The sequence below is a fragment of the Canis lupus genome, chromosome 1 (assembly GCF_003254725.2).
Source record: "Canis lupus dingo isolate Sandy chromosome 1, ASM325472v2, whole genome shotgun sequence".
Taxonomy (NCBI): Eukaryota; Metazoa; Chordata; class Mammalia; order Carnivora; family Canidae; genus Canis; species Canis lupus.
The window spans coordinates 83,044,720-83,069,534 of record NC_064243.1 but is presented as its reverse complement, the minus strand read 5'-3'; the positions used below and the strand labels follow the sequence as shown (position 1 = coordinate 83,069,534).

The 24,815-nt window shown below is 39.1% G+C and overlaps 1 long non-coding RNA gene across 1 annotated transcript in view; it reads left to right on the top strand.

The window, feature by feature from the left end:
* LOC112644700 (uncharacterized) overlaps positions 1-24,815 on the top strand; it is a 295,980-nt gene that overhangs the window by 853 nt on the left and 270,312 nt on the right. The window lies entirely within an intron of this gene.

The window sequence follows — 24,815 nt, the reverse complement described above, 5'->3', positions numbered from 1 at the left end:
TGATCTCAGTGTTTTGGGGATGGTTGAGTCGAAAGGGATCAAAGGGACCTTGTCTCCCCTTCTGGTGTGGATGAAAACATGAAGCACATCGGGAGAGCTCTCTTGAAAATCCAACAAACAGCCTGGTTTGGTTGGTTCATGAAACAGTAAGTGGATTGGAAAATGTCATAACAAACCACAAATAGCCACAGAAATAACTGGGCACAGCTTTTACCCAGCTTGTTTAGATATCAGCTATTCTTTCTGAAACAGTCTGAAAAACACACCATACTTGGAATTTTTTAGCCCCAGGGAGAGAATTGAGAGGCCACTGTTTTTTTGCCCATAGCAACCTATGTTTTTTCTATTCCAACAGCATCTTTCCTCACAAAACTGTCCATTTCCTTGTTTATCTTTGTAGAATTACTATGTATACATGGAGTTTTATCTACCCATGGTGAAACTGAATCAGTCTTTTCTAAGCAGGAGTTTGTAATATTTTTATGATTAATCCTATTTTTCTTGGATTTTTTTGGAAGATAGTATTGTTAGGTTGGGTTCAAAGTCAGAAAAATTATCTACTTATCTGAATAATATAAAGTGCAAGTGATGTGTGTTTGTGTGTGTGTGTGTAAAGGAAAAGAAAAATAAGAGAGGGGAGAGAAAGTGTAGGTATAACATTCATTGATCCTTTTATAGGGGAAGAATTTTCAACTTCCTCCAAATAGTTATACCAATTATGGTTGTTTTGTTGCTGTTTCTCTTCCGTCTCCTCCTCTCATCCTTCTTTCCCTTATTATTTCCTTCTTCTTCTCCTTCCTCTTCATCTTGTTTTTAATTCTTTTTTAATAGCCAAATATACACAAAATTTACTTAACTATTTTTAAGTGTACAGTTCAGTGACATTAAGTACATCCACACTGTTGTGCAACTGTCATCATTTGTCTCCAGAACTATTTTCATCTTGTAAAACTAAATCTCTATACCCATTAAATGATAACTCTTCACCCACTCCCCCTCCACCCACCCCCAGATCTGGGCAATCACTATTCCACTTCCTGTCTCTATGAATTTGACTACTCTAGGTACCTCATAGATGTGAAATCATATAGTATCTATCCTTTTGGGAATGGCTTATTTCACTTTGTGTGACATTTTCATGGTGTATCCATGTTATAGCATGTATCAGAACTTCCTTTTTAAAGGTTGAATAATATTCCATTGCATGTATATGTCACATTTTGTTTATTGATTCCTCTATGGATGAGCACTTGTGTTGCTTCCACCTATTGGCTGTTGTGAATAATGCTGCCATACAAATGGGTACATGCCCAGAAGTGGATTGCTGGTGTACCATTTTACATTTCTACCAGCAGCACATAAAGCCTCCAGTTTTTCTACATCCTTAAGAATAATTGTTATTTTCTATTTTTTCTAAAATAATAGCCATCCTGATGGATATGAGGTGGTATCTTATTGTGATTTTGATTTGCATTTCCCTAATGATTAGTGATGTTTGGTACATGTTCATGTACTTATTGGCCATTCGTATATCTACTTTAGAGAAGTGTCTATGTAATTCCTTTGCCCATGTTAAAATTGGCTTATTTATTGTTTTCTTATTGAATTGTAGGACTTGGAAAAATATATTGTGGTTATTAACCCCTTGTCAGATATGATTTACAAATATTTTATTCCATTCTGTGGGTTTCTTAATCACTCTGTTGACAGTGTCCTTCATGCACAGAAGTTTTCAATATTGATGTAGTATAATTAACCTATTTTTTTCTTATGTTACCTATACCTTTGGTATCATATTTAAGAAATTGTTGCCAAATACAACATCATGAAACCCTCCTACTATGTTTTTTTCTAAGTACCTTTTAGTTTTAACTTTTACTTTTAGACCTTTGCAGCATTTTAAATTCACATTTTGTATCACCTTCTTCTTTTGAAGTAGAAAAAGCACAATGTTCTACTGATGTAACTTGCTCTGTTGAAGGCATTGTGTGGCATTGTGTGGGATTCAGATAAAGGAAACATGCCTCCAGCCTCAGGAATGTAAAGGATGAGGACATAGTAGCCATGCGTTGAAGCAGGAAGTAGCCTTATGGGAGAGTTGGAAATTAACTAGTCTACTCCGGGTTTTTAGAGCAACATGAGAGCTTCAGGTTTTGTAGTGCACTCTGTACAAGTCATAAGCCAAAGACTACACAGGAGAAGGTCACAAAATGGAGGAAAAGCTCTGGAAGATGTGATGGACAATAGAGCCAAAGTCCCTGCCCAGACATCATTGTGTAGAAGTGACTGCTTATTGGGATTTACTAAACTCCAGATCTGCAACCATAACTATTAGTTGGCCCTATCCCATTCAAGTACCATCAAGTGGTACCTGAAGGGGCTATTTTATATATTTAATGTTTGCTTTTCATTTTTTAAAAAGGTAGGCTCCACACCCAACATGGGTCTTGAACTCATGACCCTGAGACTGAGTCACATGTTCTACCAACTAAGTCAGCCAAGTGCCCCATGAAGAGGTTATTTTAATTCTGGATTTTATAAGGTGACAAAGAAGGATTTGTTGATAAAGCTCATATACAACATAGGAGCACAGACATATATACCGATAACTTCAGAGTAGGTCACTTTTTATTAAAGTTGCTAAGGAAAACGTCTTTACAGTATTTCAGTCTGGATCCTTCTCTGGAGGTCCTGGGTTCATGCAGTTTCTTGATTTGTTTCTTGGTTCTATGCTGATCCATGTCAGTTCACTACTTTGGATCAGAACAGCTATACTCATTCATTACAGAGAATTCTGGGTATCTATCTTTATATCTTTGATATTTAAAAAATAAAAATTTTATCATATGACATTAGCTCTTTTTGTTTTATCTTATCACTCTTTTCACTATTTCAGATATTTTGTGTATTTATTGCTTCCCCTAAATTTAAGCTCCATGGAAGCAGGGACTTGTTTCTTTGTGGTATCTCTAGCACTTAGAAACTTACCTGGCACTAATATATTAGGCACTCAGTAAATATGTGTTAAACAGATAAATGTATTTGTAGGATTTAGCTATTTTGTTCATGTTTAATTCTGCACAAATCTGTGCAAATTGGGTTTTCTGAGTGTGCATTGTTCTAAATCTGTACTTTGAGATGCCTGCTAAAAACGTGTTCTTCACTTTGTCCCTCTGTGGGAGGACTTTTCTATTTCCCTGGTTTTTGGTAAAAGGGAGATGACTTGTGAGTTGAGCACTCATTAAGAGGCTTCCTACTGTTCAAGTATGTAATCCAGCTCTGGGCACTTCCTGTGCCACACCATTAAATGTCTAACTTTGACTACACAGTTGGATTCTTTCACTGCCTCTCTGAAGTCATGATTTAGTTTCTTAATTTCTTCTGGCAGCCATACATTACAGAGTAGACAACCCATTCTGCCAATAATCAACACCTGGGTAACTTGGGCAAGTTGTAAAATTTCTTCATGCCTTATTTTTCTCATAGGTAAAGTGGGGATAGTAATAGTATCAATAACTAAAATTGGTTGAGTTAGGTCTTATCCGAAGTATTTTACATGTTTTATAAGCATCCTAGAAGTAGACACTATCATTAATTTCATTTCATAGAGAAAGAAATTGAATGACAGAAAGACTAGGTGCTTCCCCTAAGTCCCACAGATAGCAAGTGGTAAAGCTGGAATTCAAACACACAGAGTTTGACCCCAGGGCTGACAGTTTGGGGGAATATCCCCCCATCAAGTGTTTATGAAGAGGAAAAGATGTAAAAAATGTAAAGTGCTCAGCATCTCCTGGACCAGAGTCAGCATTTTGTAGATGTTGAGTGTTCCTTTTGCTAATCACTCATGTCCCTCTGTGACAAATACAAGGGAAGCTTTCTGAAAATCACAGACACCAGTTGGATATGGCAAAAGGATAAACGGATAAAGTGAATAAAGATTTAATGAGGGTATTTTCATTAGAAACTGTTTTCATGGAAGTGTGAATCCTGAGAAGGGAGTAGAAGAACTAAATAAACTAAGGGTGACTTTGAGAAAAGTCTGTGGAGGCAGTGGCAGTCTGCATGTAATGCCCCTGAAGGAAGAAGGGAGGTGCCTAAAAATGGGGAATGTTTCCACCCTTTGCACACATCAGCTATGGAAAGAGAAGGTTTCCATGATGGGAGTGCCAGATGAGTGGGAATAGGGGCAGGAAGGAGAGTTGTTCCAATTCCTGAATAAAAAATCCCCACGGTTTGTTATCCTCTTTGTGTTTATTGTGTCCTACAGGAATGTAAAGTCCAGGAAATTTCAGCAGGAAGAACAGAGGTGATTTCAATAGAGGAGAGGCAAACTACCAGTGTTAAGTAGATAAGATGATAAGGTATGGCACCTTGGTAGAAAACAAGGAAATATATTTTAAGAGTTATAGGGTTTTCCCCATATATATATATATCAGGGAAAGAACTATGTGTAGGTCATGCTGTAGCACATTGTTGAACGGGTTGGGAGACCTGGGAGATGACATGCACAAAAATATACAAAACAAGTTCTTTCAAAACTTGATTTAAGAACATAAGAATAAGGACATCTAGCTTTATATAAAACACCTCAGAACTAGAAAGTTCCTCGTTAGGAAGAGTGGGAGAGAAAGTTAACTTGAAAAACTCAAAAGACCAATAGAGAAGCTTGAGGAAATAGGAAGTAAAAGAGACAGTGTTTGATGCCAAAATGCTTTTTCTTGGTGCCCTCATGTCACCACCCCTTTCCTCAGGAGACTAGAACTTCCTTGGACAAACATTTCCTCAATGGATTGGCTTGTATAGTTCTTAGAAACTATCTTATCATGTAAACTAAACTTTCTTATCATGTAAGCCATGATAAGAAAAGAGATGGCAGATCAAGGTAGTCATAACTGAACAGAGGATGAAGTACAACCCCAGATCTCTTGCTTTAGACAGAGCAGGTGTCTCTAGATATAATGCGCATATGAATCACCTGAGGAAGTTGTTAAAATCCAAATTCTGATTCATGTAGTGATGGTAGTGGTGTTCTCACTGATGTGTGTATATGTGTGTATGTATCTAAGAGTCTGCAGTTCTAACAGGCTACTTGGTGATTAAAGAAATGCTGGTCCATGGACTTCACTTTCAGTAGCAAAGTAGACCTCGTGATACCAAGGATGACAACAGAGGAAATGTGCAAGTTTGGGGAGAATATAAGGAGACGTGTGTGTATGTGTGTGTGTGTGTGTGTGTGTGTGTGTGTACATGACAGAAAAAGAGCATGATCAGGAGCCGGACAGGGAGAGACAAAAAGACAAAGTTGAACTCCTTTTAGTATAGCTTTGGAATTTTAATAAGCAAAGAATACAAGTAAGAAGAGGGACAGGAAGAATGGAAACATGGTAGAAATTAGAGAAAGAGATGAGCACCCCAAGATGATTAGTGTCTGTATGCTCCATTCTTACTGGACATCCTTCCAACATACTCTGTTCTTTTTATTTTATGGATGTGTATACCCTATTCTTGAAATTGTTTTTTCCATGTCTTTACCTGATTTCTGCATCTTTCAGGCGAGATTTTTTTCATCATGTAAGATTTCCAAATGTTCCTATTATAGCATATAGCCCTTTTCATTACGTTTTTCATACTTATACATGTTCATTGTTTTTCCACTACAAGGGTGAGTACATTTTGTTCTTTCCAGCCTCTTTAACACACCTAACCCAACAGAGAGTCTGACATATAGTAGATGCTCAATGAACATGTCAAATGAATAGATGAAGTAGTGTGGGTAATTGTATAGCCCAGGTTTTCTAACTCTTCAGCCTTTCAGACCACATATAACCCCAAATGGTCTGAAAAATCTAGTTCTGAAGTCATCACAGAATATTAACAGGATGAGGTGAGGGGTAAAGGAGGGAGAAACAATGAGTGGACACAATTAGTCAAATGTTGGCAATTTTAAGATAGGAGAAAAACATGAATTCAGTGGAAATATGCAAGAAGGACTGCTAGATAATAACATAAAGACCAGCATTTTCTTAAGTACCTGATATGTGACAGATATGGACATAGTGTATTCAGTTTCATCTTTTTGAATCCTTACAAAAATGTGGTTGGGGTTATTAGGTGGTTGAAACTGTGGCATATTGTAAGGGTAATAATTTGCTCAGGCCACTTGGCAAGGAAGTGGTGAAGAAGATTCAAATTCAGAAGCCAAGTTAGATGCCTTGTATACTTGACCTTGTAATTCTTGTCAATGCAATACCCGATATCCAACCCTTGCCTTCCTTCTCCAATAGCCTGCAAGCCTGGAGAGCAGGAGCATCTGTTCCATTTTTGGTTATGTCACCTGCACCAGCATTTTTTTAAATATATGTGTCCTCAAAAAGAATCATTGAAAGAATGGTCAGTCCAAATTGATATTACATGTCTTTTCTATTTATTACATTATATAACCTATAATGTACTGAAAAGAAGTCTTGCCAAACGTTAGATTTTTTTGCCCAACCTTGAGATATGTTTCTTAAAACTTCTGGATCAGGTAGAACAATATTTTTCAATTTTTTTTTCAGTGTCCTTCCCCCCACTACCACTCACAGAGCCTTTTGAGACATTGTCTTCCTTAAAAGCCTCCCCATGAAATTTTAATACCATAGTTAGATTGTATATCTATGTATTGTATGTATTTCTGTGTTTTATACATAATAAGGGTAAGATTTTCTTTGGCCTCACTTCCTCCAACCCCAAGAACCAGTTTCACACCTTTAGTAGTGATATTACCCTGTTAAGGTTGTGTGAGTTAGAAGGTTGCACATCAGAGTAAAAGTATGAAAGCACTTAAAATGTGTTTTATGTTTATTTAATAGAGATGTAGTGATGCAGCCAACTGTCTTCCCATATCCCATCTTTTCTTCTTCTTAAGTAACCAACTGGTTATAAATTTTTAGCTAAGCACAACCATCAGACGAGAGGGCTATATATTTCCTACCCTCTCCTGACACTTTCCCTTCAGCTAGCTGAGTACATTGACAATGAGCTAAACCACTACCTTTCTTAGCCTTTCTTAGATTCCCTTTGGCCACCTAACCAAGCTTATTATGGCCAATGAGTTATAAGCAATGGGAGAGAAATAAATGTCAATATTAAGCTACTCTATTTTGAAGGTCTCTGTTCTCATAGCTGAACCTAACATTGATGGAAATCTTGTCTTCATTACATCTTTAATTATTAATTATTAGATCTGTATAATTAATTGACATTTATTAGGCCTCACTCCTTATAAATTTTTCAGGATTTTTCCCCTATGTCCTTCTTTTTTCTCTCTCCATAATTTTAATAACTTACATTAAACATTTGTATAGAGGTGCAGACAGAAAAAAAAAAAGTGATGTCATTATGTATCCTACTTGCCACAAATTGTGGTAACTGCAGTGGAAGTCCACACATTTTAAATTTATGACTTCCAGTCTATGTATAATTGAATTTTGCATAAGGGAGGGGTTCTCAACTAAGTAAGGATTATGGAATACTCAGGAGTAATGGGGAGATAGTTGAAAGAGAGAAAGAAGAGGGAAAATAGCAAGATGAGATAAAGTCAGAAATTTCTAAAAAAAAAACATTTAATTTTCAGATTCATTTAGAGAAGAAAGTAAAAGAGAGGATGCAAAGAAATATTTGGAAATTCATGTTGGGTTGCTCTTGATTAGCAGAAAAAATAAAAATTTAAAGAGTAAGTGTAAGAAGAAAGGTTCAAAAACAGAAAACCCTAAAGGGAAGAATGGATTCTAGCTACAGTCATGCTTGTGCTGGTTTGAAGTAGGGATTCACCCACAGATAGGAAAGCCCCTGTGAGACTTGTCACCTGCAGGCTTGGTACAAGAGCCATCAATTATTTAGCATAACAATATGGAGTTGTAGGGGGCACCTGGGTGGCTCAGCTGATTAAGCATCTGCCTTTGGTGCAAGTCATGATCTCAGGGTCGTGAGACTGAGCCTTGTTTTGGGTTCCATGCTCAGCAGGGATCTGCTTGAGGATTCTCTCTGCCTCTCCCTCTCCCTTTCCCCTTTTTTTCTTTCTCTCTCAAATAAATAAATGCATCTTTAAAAGAAAAGAATAAGGGGTAAGACATCTGGAATTGGACTTTCTTAAGTTGGATTTTTTTTTTCTGGGAATTTGTGAAGCCTTCTTTAGTGGTAATCAGTGGAATGACTCAACAGAGAAGTACAAAATTGGGCAACAGAATTGTAGACCTCTTAGAGATTTTAAGAGAAAGAACACACAACAACAAGGAGAGAGGTTGGTTGCTGTGTAAAGCTGGATCAAGAGAAACATTTGACAGGATGGAGTGTTTGCTTAATTTAAGATGATATGAATATACAGGTTCTCTTCCCAAGTCATAAGTCCTGTAGGAAGAAAAGGTATGAGGAGTGCTGTATAGAGTATCTGTATGGCAGATATCTGCGAGCATCCTACCAATAGCTACTCCCCTCAATTCCTTGTTAACCAAACCTGTGTTTTGGTCAGAGAGGCAAAGAGCATGGAGCTCCTCTCACTTTTGTCATATTTTCACTCTCACAGTCAGAAGTGATCCTGTGACTTAGTTCTAACCAATAACCTGTCACTAGAAAGCTGCTAAGTAGCGTTTGTGGCAGTATTTTCCTGTTCAGAAAAAAAATTCAAGGATTTACAAGACAAAATTTGTTCCCTTTGCCCATTTTCCCTTGTTGGTGTGCTGGTGTGGTGATGTGCTAACTGGATCTATATTGGCAACTTGTGACTTTTTGACAAACAAGAAGGCAAAAAGCTTATACATGGAGGTTGATGGAGTTTAATTTTGTAAAAAGCCTGTTTTGTTTGGAGCCTGGGTTTTGGAAGACATCACTGAACTACTAACTCAGCCCATGCTTGTTCATGGGCAAGTGTTGTAGGCTTGGTGATGTGGTGAGAAATAGGACATAGAAATAACTAACTGGGATGGGAAGATTTCCTTATATGATACATGGAGCCTATTTTGTGCTGAGATTACCCTCTTTCCCACCTAAATGGTGTCAAAGGAGATGAGAAGGCAGTTCTGAGGTCCTTTGAGTTAGTAGACTCCTTGTATTTACAATTTTTTTCTTTTCTTTCTTTTTAAAGATTTAATTGATGAGAGAGAGAGAGAGAGAGAGAGAGAGAGAGAGAGAGAGAGAGAGAAAGAGAAAGAAGAGTGGTGGGGGAGATACAGAGGGAGAGGGAGACAAGCAGACTGTGCTGAGCAGGGAGTTCAACATGGGACTTGATCCAGGACCCTGAGATCATGACGTGAGCCAAAGGTAGATGCTTAACTGACTGAGCCACCCAGGTGCCTGAAATTCTTTTATTTAAAATTTTTTTTGAGTATTGTTAACACATAATGTTACATTAGTTTCAGGTAGGACATATTCTTGAGAAATAGAAGAGGCATTGGAGAATCATTAACTTGTCTTACTGGGTTCATGTACATCCTAAAAAATTTTTTTTTGGTCAGGTTTATAGTGAAGGGCATAATAAAAGGAAATTAGCCAGTTCTGAATTGTTTTCACCAATCTTTGAACCCATACCAGTCTTTGTGATCTTGTCTAATTTAAATATCCTCATGGTTTAAGTCTCTGAGGCTGGGTTATCTGTTACTTTTGGGCAAAAGAGTACTTAATGAGTGCCAACAGGAATTCTAACAAAGTTGGGTAGATTATAAAAGAGATAAGGACCATGTGGGGAAAGGAGGGTTGACAAATGTCCAGGTAGTCTCATCTTATATGCTGAAGATGGCAACCAAATAAAAATTACACAAATGAGCAAGAGTCCTGAATGATGTACTGATATAGGAGGAAAGAATACAACGATATTTTCAGCCATGTCCTGGCATGAGAAGTGGTAGGAATTCAATATGGCAGCAAGAGAGATTTGGGAGATCTGGGTGTAAGGCTTATCTCCACTACTTGCTAGCTGAGTGACTGTTGGTAGGTAAATCACCTCTGTGAGTTCCAGATGCCGTATTTGTAAAAAAGCCATCATAGCATCTACCTTACAAGTTGTTTGAGATAATTTGAGATAGCGTGTGGTAAGTTTATGGTACCAAGGACATACTAGATTCTGAGCAAGAGAGGAGAATAAGCTGTTTTCAAATCCATAAAAATTAAAGGTTTGGACTAGATGTTTCTTTTTTTTTTCCATTTTCTAGATTTATACATCTATTTCTAAGTATATAAGAATACATTCAGCAAGTAGGGAAAAAGGAACAGAGAAGTAGGAACACTTGACAGAATGAAGATCATGGGAGATTGGCCCTTCAAAGAAAAAGAGGACTGTAGGCTAATTCTATTCCTGTAGTCTCTTTTGATTCTCACAGAACTCTGGGCGTGTTCCTTCTCTCGGTGATTTTTTTTTTTTTTTTTTGACAAGGGAGCTTCAGAGTGGATGCATAAAGTGAGTAGAAGGATCAAGGTAGTGGCTCATGTTCCAAGTCTTGAGCTGGGAGGGAAGAAAGCCTCTTTCATGTCTTGCCTCACATTTGTACACACTACACCTTTGTCGCCATTGGACAAGGGGGGAACTGAGAGGGGATTTTAAATCTCTTTTCTAGATCATGGTACAGTCAATTATGGTGATACTGTGGTTATTCTGATACCTGAATATAGATTCTCCCAGGTATGGTGGGAATGAATGGGAAGTTTAGAGAAAGGGAGTGAGCAAGGAAAGTTGGGAGGCAAACATACAGCTAGGGAAATTTTTGATGAGGGTGTTGTTGAAAGTGCAAGTAGGGAATGGAAAGAAGTAATATGGAACCCTGAGAGTGGGAGACTATATGGGACAATGAAGAGTGGTGAAATCTCTGAATCTTTCTGGGCATGGCTATCTCATATAAATGATGTTAAAGGATACTTTTACTCCAAAGTTGTGAAAATGTCATTTTCTCACACTTAACATTTATTTCTCTGAAGTTACTAATTTTGGTGTACCCAGTATATTCTCTATATTGTGGGCTCACCTTTAACTCTTCATTCTATTTCAGGCTCTAGACCTACTCAGTTACCATGTCTCATCCCTCTTTTGGTGCAGTGCCTGCTATTCCTTTAGTGTTCCTAAATTCATACCTCATCACCTCTGTCTGGTTTATGCCAGAGGCTGTCAAACATATCTCTTTGTGAGCAAGATTGCCCTCCAATGACATATGTGGTTATAATGCTGTTAAAAACAAATATTGCTCTAAATATACTATAGACACTAACTGTTCAGTCCTCCAAATATCCCTATGAAGCAGGTATTATTATTATTATTCCCCTTTTACAAGTGAAGACACTGAGGTTAAGAGACATGCTCAGTCATGGAGTACAAGGAGTAGAGCCAGAATTCAAGCCCAGCCTGCCGGCTTCAACACTCATGGTCCTAACTACTGTGCTATGGTGGCTCTCCTCTTGTGAAATGCTATTTTCGTGATTTTTTTTCTGCTTCAAAACCTATAATGACTTGTTCTAGGATTAATGGATTGGTTTTTAGGATTTTTTTTTTTTGCAAACCCTTTGGACTGACATAGAAAGCTGCTCAGCAAATGACGCTACCTATTATTCAGCCTTGCCTCTTTCCTGTTGCCCAAACCCACAGTGAAAGTGGCAGCTCGATGCTCAAGGCTGTGTCTTTGCCACCTTTCCCAATTCTCTCCTCTTATGGATCAACTTGGGCTTCTGGGTAGTAATTTTTTACCTTCCTGGATTCCTATAGCATTGGAAGGTTGTATCAAGTAATGTACAAGTTGGGTGGCTCATGGTTGAGCATCTGCCTTTAGCTCAGGGGGTGGATCCTGGGATCCTGGGATCGAGTCCTGTATCAGGCTCCTCACAGCAAGCCTGCTTCTCCCTCCGCCTATATCACTGCCTCTCTTTCTATGTCTCTCATAAATAAGTAAATAAAATCTTTAAAAAAAAGTAATGTAGCAGTTGATTCAGGTGTACTCAGTTGTTTTTTGTTTACTTTTTCCTTTTAAAGCTGTGTCAAAGACTATACTTTGTATTATGAACTAGGTCTAAAATTCTCTAAGGCAAAAACCACAACCTCTAAATAAATCTCAGTTTTCCCAGGCCTCTCAATTTTTCCCATTTGTAACATGAAAAAGAATTCCTAAGCTCTCATGTAGCATTGGAGTTCTGTCCCGGTTTCTGGATGTATTAGAATGTGAGACAAAGTGTTGGGCAGAAACAGATGCTCATGAAACAATCCATTGGTTTGACACATCCTGAAGTCCTGCTAAAATAAACCAAAGACCAGGATTTCTGCAGTTTGATTAGACATTTTGGAAGTCTAGAATTACCATATTCAGCTTCCATTTTCCATCATGGAAAAATGAAAGATAAGAAAGAATGCGTTGGCCGAATTTGTCAGTCAGCACACCATTCTAGTTTCAGCTGCTTTGTTAACATCCCATAGCTTAGGGGAGCAGGCCTGGATTGTTTGTGCAGGAGAGGCGTTGATTAGATCTGGAGTGTGCGTCAGATGTCAGGCTGCCCCAACCCAGGAGGTGACCTTGAAAAATGATAGGGTTCAGTAGGTCAGCTCATCATGAGGTGAGCCTGTGTGATTGGCTGTCTCTAGAACTGGACTACAGGATGGCATGAAGGCTAGGCAGTAGGAAGTGAGTAAGGAATGAGATAGAGACATCGCTAGAGATAGGGGGAGAGACATAGAGGCGGAGACCAGAGACAAACAGAAAAGATAGTCAGCCTGACAGCTGCCCATGTTCACAGTAGCTTTTTACTCCTTTGAATATATAGACATTGTCATTAAATTCATTTAATTAGCCATATGATAGTTAAGTTGCACAAATCTGCCAGTACAAAGAGCACTTTGCATCGAACACAAACTAAAACTTATCTTTTCCTTGGAGATTTTTGTTAAGCACCCTGTGTCTTACATTAATTGTGGTTCAAGAGAGAACATTTTATTAGATGTTTTCTTTCTTTTTTTTTTTTTAACTCAAAGTATTTTAGGATAAGACTTCAAAGTCTTGCAAAAAAAAAAAAAAAACAACCCCACAACTCATGAATTATAAAGAAAAAAGGGTTTTGTCTTTAAAACAATATCTTATGCAATTAGAAGCCAAGTGACCTTAATTACCATGTGAATAATTCAGAGAGGCAAATTAACTGCAACGGGAAAAAATTTGGTCTGGTGTGGTCCTTTTGAGGCATGCAACTCAAATGATATGGGACCTAATCTTAGCGCAGTCCACTTAAGGTTCTGAAATCTGGTTGTCACAGTTAACAAGTATTTGTTGTTCACCTTCTAGGTGTTCTTAACACCAAGGCACTACAAAATACTCTGATCATTTGGTGTTCTTATTGCCTTGCTTCTATTCACCCCTTTCTACTGGAGCAGGACTGCCAACCTTCCTTTTGGCATTTGCTTTTCCTCCATCCACACCCCTGTGGCCCTTCCACTTTGGATCAGAGTGGGAGCAGAAGAAAGGAACATCAGAATAGCTGGCACATGGCTTGTCACCTTCATGCAGGGTTCAAGTTGCATAGCGTGTTCTGATGTATTGAATGTAATGAGTATTTCTTGAGGGCGCTACTTGTAACAGACTTCTTGCCAGAGACTGCAGGGCAGTTAAAGAAACTAAAATACTGGGGTGCCTAAGTGGCTCAGTCGAAGTGTCCACCTTCAGCTCAGGTCATGATCTCAGGGTCCTGGGACTGAGCCCTGCTTTGGACTCTCTGCTCGGTGGGGAGTCTGCTTTTCCCTCTCCTGCTTGCAGCTCCCCCTGCTTGTGCGCAGCTCTCTCTCTCAAAATAAAATCTTAGAAAAAAAGAAACTAAAATACTGCAATGTTTTCAAATATCAAATGGCGAAGACAACAGATCTATCTGCCCACAAAGCACCATATATAAAACAAAGGGGTGCATGCCTTGATTGTAGCCCAAACAAAGGCAGGAGGACAGATAAAGACACATTGAAAAGAGTGTTTGAAGATAGGGGATTTTAGGTCTGCATGAAAAGGACGAGCTGTTCATATTTGAGGATGAAGTCAGGTAGGAGAAAAATGTCACAGGAGGGGAATACAAGCTAAGTAAGTGGAGGCAGAGAAGCATTTGCAGAAATGCATCAGGTTTAAAGATTCTTTAGATGGGCAGACACAATGCACTGACAGTGGAGGCAATACAAGGAAGAACTGTTACTTGTAACTCCAAGGAGACAATGCTGCCCTCTAAGGCCAAACAAAGTTGCCCTGGGGACAGGGTAACAGCAAGCTAGCATTGTAGATGGCAGATTGTTTATGGCCATCTGGGTGGGTATGGGAGTGAGGTTTTGCAGGTTTCTTGGGGATTGGTTGATTTAAATTACATAGCTCCAAAACATAGAGGCTGTCCTTCATTGTTTAGTACCTGGCCCAGGGATGTGGGAGCCTCCTAAGGTCCAGTTGGGGTGTATACTTAATTGCCCCATAGGAAAGGTGCCTGATCAGGGACATGTTTGGTGGAGGCCTTGGCAAATAAGAACAGAGCTCAATGCCCTTGAAAGCCCCACCTCAGAATGTAAACTGAACTTGAGAAATTCCTCCACCCTTTCTGAAAATCCCCTAGACCAGCCTATAAAAAACTAAGCTGAAACCCACCTCGGGGTCCAAGTCCCTGCTCCGCTGTGTCGGGTATACTTGGACCCAAGCTCAAGCTTGTAAATAAATCCTCGTCTGTTTGCATCAGTGTCAGCTCCTTGGTGGTTTCTTGGATTCGCAATCTTTGGGCACAACAAGGGTATGTTAATAGCAATAGTATAACAAAATGCAGGTATTTTATAATGACTGTTCTAGATCTAAGAGAGAAGATAAAGTTATGAGCAGAGAAACTCTCATCTGAGAGGCTCAAAACTTCTTTGCAAATGCAAAAGTCATTATATTCACCAAGTGGAATAGTTGTTCACATGCTTTTGGTGACCCTATTTGAAAATTACCATGTTAGAATCTGTTGAGCACCCAAGTTTCTAGAAAAGTTGTAGAATAATAATTACTTTCTATAAAGGCATAAGAAAGTTTTGGAAAATATGGAAATTGTTGATATATGCTGATATTTACTGTAAGGGGATGAAATGCAAATTTTAGTTCAACTAAAGCATATGCAGTAGGTATCATGGTGCACCCACCACTTGGACTCACCTATGCAGGACCAACATGGGCTCATTCCCTCACCTGTTAGGAGTGTTGACTGAGGATAGCTCACAATTAAGTCTTTCCACAGGCTTCCTTAGCCTAAAGGAGTACCTTAATCAAGATTGGGTTCCCTGCCCAGAGGCAATTGCCACCCACTGACTGGTTGATGCCGGTACAAAGAACTGCTTCCCTGCCTCATTAGGGGATGTGATGGTTAACTTTTTGTGTTTGGCTGGATGGCTATGGGTGGGAGGTGATCAGATATCTAAGTTAAACATTATTTCTAAGTATATCTGTGAGAGTGATTCTGGAAGAGATTAGTTTTGGAGGGACCCCTGGGTGGGTCAGCAGTTTAGCACCTGCCTTCGGCTCAGGGTAGTGATCCTGGAGTACCAGGATCGAGTCCCACATTGGGCTCCCTGCATGGAGTCTGCTTCTCTCTCTGTCTATGTTTCTGCCCCCCTCCTCTCTCTCTGTCTCTCTCATGAATAAATAAATAAATCTTAAAAAAAAAAAAAAAGTATTTGGTTTGGTGGCCTGAGGGAAGCAGATTCCCCTCCTCTATGTGGGTGGGATCATCCAACCAATGCACTGAGGGTATGAATAAAACAAAAAGTGGAGGAGGGAAAATTCTCTGCCTGATTGCTAATATAGGATATCAGTCTTCTGCCCTTAGACTGGCACTCATGCTATCAATTTTCCTGATTCTCAGGCCTTCTTGGTCCAGAACTATACCACCAATTTTCCTGAGTCTCCAGCTTGCATGAGGCAGATCATAGGATTTTTTTAGCTTCCATAATCACAAGAGTCAATTTTTCCTTATAGTAAATCAGTCTCTCTCTCTTTTTCTTTCTTATTGGAGATAGGATCTACCTACCTACCTACTATCTCCACCTTTCTCTTCTATTGGCTCTGTTTCTCTGGAGAATACTAATACAAGGGACAACCCTGAGGGTCCATCCTAGATCTAGTGCTCCTGGCAAAATGGGGCAAAGCCACTGATAATTTTATCCTCTTCCTCTGCTCCTGTCAGCTTCCTTCCCCATGCTCAATCCTGCTTCTTTTCCTCTACTACAGGTCAGCACCTCTAAGAGCATCCTCCAATAAATCCCTTGCACTCAGATCTTCATTGCATAGTCTGTATCACAGAGAATTTAACCACAGCAATGTATATCTAAAGAACAACTAAACAATTCCACAAATAATGTATATACTCTGTAGGATCCTGAATTTTCTTTCATTCCAAGTTGAGAAACATGTTGAGAAAGAGAGAACATGTATAGGTTTTTCAAGATTGTATCTATGTTTTTAAAAAATATTCACCTTTACTTGAATTATTCTAGACCATAGAAAAGGAGGAGATTCTTTTTTATAATGCTAGCATAACTTGAACACTAAAATTTGATCAATATATTATAAAAAGGAAAAACTATAATTTCCTATAAGAATATAGATCTAAAAATTCTATACAACATATAACAATTGATTCCAGCTGCATATTATGAGAACAGTATAATATGACCTAGTAGAGTTTATTCTAAGACCATAAAGATAGTTCAGTGTTAGGAAATCTATCAATGTAATTTATGACATCAACAAATTAAGTGAAGAAAGTCAGTGATTATATCGATAGATGGCTGAAAGGCATCGTAAAATTCAACAGCCATTCCTAATAAAAATTCCAAGTAATTTAGAAATAAAGGAAACTATTTAAATATGATAGATTCTTTTTACCAAAACCTAATAGCAAACGTTACAATAAACCATGAAATGCTAAAACCATTTCCATTAAAAAGTAGAGCTGATTTCTTGTTAAATTTAATGTATAGTGAAATTGATCACACCTTTCTTTCTACTCCCACTGGTCTAGGACAGACCTCCAGAGTGGTTATTGCAAGGATGTATTTACACATCTCTTTCTCTTGAGGCAGACTTTCTAGAGGTAGGTATAGGCCTTACAAATTTTTGTATCCTTGATCCCTGACACAGTTTCTGACATACAAAATTTCTTAAAGGCAGAAGCAATTGAATGAATATGGTAGTCGAATTTTGAACTTTATGGAAGGCCATTTCCCCTTCCCCATAAGAGAATTGTGTCAGTTTGACTTACAGACAAGATGCTAAGCATATCACAAGCATAATTTGCAAGACTGTTTTTCAAAAAGTCCAACCAAAGAATAAATGTGAATCAGAGAACAGAGACTGAGGAGCCTATTTACACTTTTTATTTTTTATGTTATCTTTCCTTGAGATTTAAAAATCTCACAGGATTTTATCACAATTGTTTTTGAAACTCATTCCGTGGTGGTTCTAGGATTTATTGACCATATTTAGAAGTTGAGCTGTGAACAGCTTGGATATACAATAGTACAAGTCACTTAGTTTAAGTTGATCTACCTTAGAAGCCATAACAAGATTAAAAACAAAGAAATTAACCCCCCCAAACTACTTGGGAAATGCTTCTCTAAAAGGAATTTTAGTTTTACATCCTTCATACCTCCTAAGACCAGATTTTCTTTTAATATTTGTTTTCTTTCAAAATTGCTCTTTAAACCTGAGGACATCCACATATTTAATGTCTCATGAACCATGATTTATTTCACTTAGTATTAATGGGGCAGATGTCTTTGCCCAAACTTGCTACTACCTATTTGGAAGCTAATGCCTTCTGTTGCTGTGTCTTTCTCTCAAGAGATAATAGATATATGACCCTGAAATAAAAGGTAGCTATGCTCACCACTATACCACCAACACAGGCATTGGCCCTGAGATGGAAAACAGAGGTTGAATATTCAGGATTCCACCTGGCAGTGTTGCCCACTCTGAGTTAACCCTCTCATTTATTTGTTTAACAAGTGCTTATGAAACTCCTCAGCTGGAGCAGGTACAGAGTAAAGACAGGACTCAGATCTCATGAAGAAATTTAGTCTGACAATATTCTCCTTGTTCCCTTTCTTTATCTTTTTCCAGCCAATGCTGTGTTTTTCACAAAGAGGTTCTTTGGAGGCAACAAAGAAACAAAAAGCCATATTCTTATAGTCAATGAATCTAGTTACTCTAAAGGATAATTTAAAGAATTAAACATTACCTTACTTTCCTCTTCATTTACCTACTTATCTATCGTATCTATCTATCGTATCTATCTATCATCTATCTATCTGTCTATCTGTCTATCTATCTATCTATCTATCTATCTATCTATCTAATTCTGGTCTGCTAGCTCTGACTTCCTCTCTCAGGAGTAGAACCCTCATTTTCCTGGGGGGAATCCATCTTCTTCCACTGCCAGCCTGTGTGATTGAGTGAGATTCGACATCCACGTCAGCTTCAGAACAGGACATGGGATCCAGATCTGGCTAGTAAGGAGAATTCCTGGGATTTTAGCTGGACTTGTCAGGAAAGGTTACTCTCATCTGGGGTTGCTAAATTGGTGGAGTTTAATTCTGAAGTTGCCCATAACTATCTTGCCATCAAAGTGGGAGAAATTATATGAAAATGAAACTGAATACAGAGGAAGAGGAATTGAATCATGAAGAAAGAGATATTTTTGATGAGACCATTTGAGTACTTGAATTAATCCAGGCTTAAAATTGGCCATGTAAACTTTTCAGTTGTGTGATCCAATAGTTTTTTAAAGTTGATTTGAGGGGGACTTCTCTCACCTGCAAGTAAAATATGTAGGACAGGGGCACCTGAAGCAGTCCAGGGGAGTCAGAGAAGCCTTCCTGAGAAAGTCCCAACTAAATGGTCTCCCAAAGGCAGTCTAGTTAAGAGGAAAAAAGAGTGTTTTCAGCAGAGGAAACAGCCTTTTGGAAAAACTATGGTTGAGGAAGAGCATGGTTTATTTGAATTGAAAGCTGTTCCCTTGGTTGGTGCATGCAGCATGAGAAGGACCAGAGGCAGGAGCACCATGGCCACACAAGGCTGTTGAGGTGGTGCAGGGCCAGACAAGGCATGACTTGATCCCAAAGGTAGGGGGAAAGGTCTTTGGGGAGGCAGTGAAAGACCCAAATTCCATCTTAGAAGTGTCCCTCTGATGGCCATGTAGAAAACTGATTCAAATGGGCAAAACACGTTTCAGTCTGTCATGATGGTGACCTTTCTTTGCAGTGGCAGCAGAATGGGAAATGAATGGATTAGAGAGCTTTGTAAGAGAATGAGGAGGCTTTGGGGCCTGACTGGGAGGAGATGGGGGAAGGAGGAGCCAGGGAAGTGCCAGAGTTTCTGGCTTGGGCACTGACAGAGGGCAGTGTAGAGGGAGAACCTTCTCATGGGGTGAGAAGGTCTTGGAAGAAGTGCATTCAGTGTTGGAGAATTTGGGTGTGAGGCATTGGGCATATTGAGGGGAAATGTGGGATATTCCATGGAATATTCTGGTCAACTGTATCAGGAAAGTGAGAGCTGGAGATATAAATGTGGGACATGTGGTTTGTAACTAAACCGTGAGTGTAGAGGAAATATTTTGGAGTTAATGTGTTTGGTAAGGAATGAAGAGAACTTGGAGAAGAATCCTGAAGAAGGTAACACATAGGGGATGAACAGAGGAGAAATGACTCTAGAACGAGCTTGGGAAGAATAAGAAGGAGAGCAGGGTACCTCAAAGGCCAGGACTTCAGAGAATATGTCAAGGAGAAGGTGGAAAAGACTAAAAAATGCTACTTAGGGTCCACTGTGAGTCAAGGAGTGGATTATTATAAGTAGTAACTACTTATCTAAGGGGTAGGACATGGCAGAGAGAGATGGTATTGTTGGGGAAAAAAAGAAATCTTGATAAACACTTGATAACACATGCCAAGGTTTCAAAAGAAGGAACAGTTTTCAAGACAGAAGGTGAATTTGGGGGTCTTACAGTCATTCTGGAAGGAACAGCAAGGAAAGGAGACAGAAGGGAAAGAGCCAGGGAGATAACAGAGGCCTCAGATCATTTGTGATGGGACACTTTCATGGAATGTCACAGAAATTCTGCAAAATGTCATCAATGTGTGCTTGATTAAAGTAATGATTGTTATTTTCTAGAAACTGAAAAGGGCTGATTTTCACAATGGAGAAGGTGTGGGAAGGGATGGAGTATAAGTAAGAACCCTGGAGTTGAAGCTACAGAGGAGACCTGGTAGACAAGTGTGGCAGAGCTGGCTGGAGGTGGGCCCAGCGTGACTGAATGTAGGTCTGGGTCCCTCATTTATCAGCCTTGTTACCACCCTGAGTCTCAGTCTCCTTGTCTGTAAAAATGAGGATAACAGGATAACTTCCCAGCACATAGGACTGTTATCAGGATGCAGTGAGTTGCCACATGTGCTGGCACACAATAGGCTCTTCAGAGACATTGGCGGTTTCCACATAGCCATATGGGATGGCTTTGGACTTCCACAGGCCATGGAATTAGAGGAGATGAGGCAATTTCTTCCAGAGACCCAGGTTAAGAGAAGTTTCCCAATGAGGCTTCCATTATATAAGAAAAGGATTTTTAAAATGGTCTGTAGATTTAGCCATAAGGATGATGTTACTGATCTTGGAGAGAGCAGTTTTAACAAAGAATGTAGACCAAAGGCAAATGGCGGTGCACACATTCAGTGAGGGAGGACAGTGACAATTTTTACAGAAATTTAGCTAGGAAAGGCAGGAGAGATAGAAAGAGAAAGAGCTGGGATGGAACCTTACCCAAAGGCCCCCCATTGACCTAGGGTAGTATAATTCTCTCTTCTACTAAAGGTGATATCTCAATCCTACAAAATTTGTCGTCATGGTTCTTTACTCTCACTGCGATGTAAAGAACACCATCAAGATATAAAGAGTTCCCTTTTGGGAAGTTTAAATTGGAATCTTATACTTTAAAGAGGCTTATTAATTTGCCATGTTTGGTAACTAAGAGCTTATCTGTGTCTTACGGTCCTTCATGTTTTCTTCCTGAGTGGAGAGAAACATCTTACTGGCACATGGTCATTCTTCAGTAGCCAAGGGCATCATCAGAAATTGAGATAATTACCCATAACAGGAATAAATGAATTTTGAGTACGTGGGCTCCCACCTCTTAAAGCAGGGCAAAGGAGGTTAACAAGGCAGGGTGACTCGTAGCTGAAGGAGTACACATAAGTCATTCTTAATTGGAGGTTTCACCTTTGTTCCCTTGAGCAGCTGCCAAGGAACTTTCTACAAGTGACTTGAGATAAATGAGCAAGTCAGGGAACTGTTTGCATCTCTAAGATGAACTGCTGGGCTAGTCCTTTGAAATCCTAAAGGGGATGGTGGTGATTAAAGATACATTTTTTACAACTTAGTGTAAAAGACAGTCAAAAAGTCTGGGAGGAGGAGGCAGGGCTCAGGGAAGCCCACGACCACTGACTCTGAGATGCTTTATTTTGCATTGTTTTTACTACCAATGGTGCTTGAGGGAGTCTGGAAGACACATCATGAGGAGAACTGTAGATCATGAATCAGAGCATCAGTCCTTTCTGGTAAAGAACAAAAAAAGCAAAGGGAAGCCTCAAAAGGAAAGTTATATGAACACCCTCTCTTCCCTGACAATCTCTTCTGTTGTTTGAGGGAAGAAAGTGAATCCATCCTTCTTTCGAGGTTCTACTCCCAATAGCTATGTGTTGAGTGTGATCGCATGAAGTGATCGAAACAGCTCTGGGTGGAGAGTCAGTGGTTTGGAGTTACATGTCTAGCCCATTCACACCTCTACCACTAATTTGATGATTTGGGGCAAGCCTGGACCCCTTCAAAACTCCTTTTCCTCCCACATGTAAAATAGTAGAGAGCAAATGGCCACAGGGATTGTTACCTGTTATGGAATTTTAAGCATCAGGAAAGATGAACAATAGGATATATATCTATGATAAAGAGGTTCAAAAGAAAACAGCTTCTTGTCTACTTTGCTTTGGGAATTATATGGGCCATTTGATTCTATGAAAAAAGAATGGGCATGAAATCTAGACATCTTGGGTTGGCACATCAGACAATAATCTTATATAAAATGTTGGATAAACACTTATTATACACTTGCTTTCACCCCAAATATTTGGTTTTCAATTTCTTAATCTTCTGGAATGCCTGAAATTACTTTTGGCATTTTGATCATTCCTGGGGTACGACTTTATGCTATTTGAAGCAGAAATGGCATAAATAACAAAATAACAGTTCCTGCTAATCAACTCAAAATCTTCCAAGTCACACAGACTATCAGAAACCAGAACCTGTTTTCCTGGACAGGGAATGTATTTGCTCAGTCTACGAAATTGAGATCAAACTTGGATATTATTTTGCAGGTCCTAATCTTTGGAAAACAAAAGAATACCCTGATGGCATGAGATGTTTTGTGAATAACAAACTCTATAAACATTTTCTTAGGAACTACACTTTGTCCCATGAGTAAATTAGATAGGTCACAGGTGTATTTTCATGAACTTATTTTATGCTTAGTATGGAGCATGGCATATATTTAGCACTTAAAATGTTTGTTGAATAAATGAATGAATGCATATATAGATGGCATTTAAAAGAGACTGCAAAATCTATCATTAGGAATTTTCCTAATTAAAATTTAATTATTGCTATCAATTTTGATCTATTATGTATATAAAAGGATTGACAGTTAATGAATTTCTGAGTAGATGCTTCTGAACTCTTTGTGAGATAGTCTTAATAACTTTGAAAGGCTCCTAATGGCATCTGGCTTTCTTTAAGAAAAAAAAATTTAAGAAATAAATGAACTGGTCTGTCTGGTTATCCAGAGATCTATAGGCCAGTCAGGGAATGATTTAATCTGGGAATAGCTTCCTGAGCCACTGGCTTCTCTGGGAGGCCTCTCTCTGTTGAAACCTCCTTGAGTTCCTGGTGATGCTATTTGAATTGTGGGTACCCTTAAATTCAGAGAAAGAGAGATCTAGAAAGGAAATGAGTTAATTAAAGGAAAGTATGACCAATTTTGACACTAAGAGAGTACACTTACTAAGATGAGTAGGAAAGCACTAACTATCCATTTATTATTCTGGGCTCTGATGCAAAACATGAGTAAAGATATTCCTATCTGTCCCCCATGGCTACATCATGGCAATATTTAATTTTGATAAACTATTTTCCTTTTTAATTAAGATAACTTTTCCTGGAGGCTTTGCCTGTGGGAAATTAGCTCTGCAATTCATGACTAATATCAAGGCATCCTCTTACCATTATGTCTGCTAATGAATCCACAGAATGTATGCACTACCAGGACTAACAGTTTGGGGCCAGATGTCTGAAGGGCCTCTTTGCATTCTGACAGTTGACATTTGTAGAAAATTTCTTTTCAGGTATGTTTGATCACATATTTATGAGAAAGGTAAAATGGTGTGTGTGTGTGTGTGTGTGTGTGTGTGTGTGTGTATGTGTGTATTTTTTCTTTTTCTCCAGCAGAGAGTCACAGAACACCAGGGTTGATGAATCAATCCATCATACTCCTTTTATTATGATGAAAAACAGTCCCAGAGAAGTGAAATCACTTGACCAAGGACACTATTAAGTAGGATTAGAGCTCAAGTGCCCTGATGTTTTTGAAATTTGTAGTAGGCTACATTGCCACTTCTTGGCCAATTCTAGATAAGTTCTATACTTTGATTCAAGGCTTCACTTGAGGTAGAAAATGGTATTTTGAAGAGCTCTCAGAGTGTGACTGTTCCTGCTCTAATATTTTTTTCCTCATCAGTCATAAGGTCATGTGGCTTAGGATACCCTCTTTCTTGAAACCTGATTCCAGATCATATCTGCAACAACTGATCTGTGTATCCTTGCAAGGACAGGAACAGAACAAGAATGGATGTTTGTATAGGGGGAGGACTGTAAAGGGTGTTTATATCTACAAGTAAACCTTGGGCCATCAAATTGGTTTACATCATCTTTGGTTCTTATCCAGCTGATGTTTACCATAGTGGGGGGCTGCAGTCTCTGGCATCCAATCAGGTCCTCATGCCCCGGTTCTTGCCTTCCAGGACTGGATGACTATGAGGTGTTAGACTGGTTAGCAGCCCTGGCTAGGTCCAGTCCTGGCCTTTTCCTCAGGGGTAGGGTATTGCTTTCTTCTTGTGCTCTCCCAGTGGCAGATATCAAAGTGGTAGGGCTCCATATAGCCTCTGAAACCATCTTGGGCAGACTATCTTATCTTTCTGTTTCTCTGTCTCTTCATCTGTACATGGTGATAATATTTGTGTCTCAAGAATAGGGATTTGTGGAATGACACACAGAGTTGTCCAAAACTGGTTTTGAGTGATTATTCTATATTGGCTGGTACAGTCTGGCTCAAACTGGAAGCCACTGTCTTCACCTCACTGGGAGAAGGCAGCTGTCCTCAGTCTCAAACTCATGAAATTGGTGGCCTCCTCTTCCAGTGAGAGGTGAGAGTACAACTTTCTATGGGCTGCTGACGTCATCATGTGTTAGGTAGTTGGATTTCCCAGCAATCAATGTAAACAGCTGGCATTTAAACTCAGAATATCTGTACAAGATGGGTTTCATGTTTACTCCATATGGAGAAAGAACAACAGGGGTAGTGCCCTATGCTGAAATAGGGTGCCTTACTACCTCAAAGTGCCTCCAACCCCACGTGAATTCAAATAAGACCCTCTGCAGAATGCTCCAAAATCAAAGACTCTGTACATCTATTGCTCTGACTGCAGCTTTATCAAGTGATGCTCCTATGTTTAC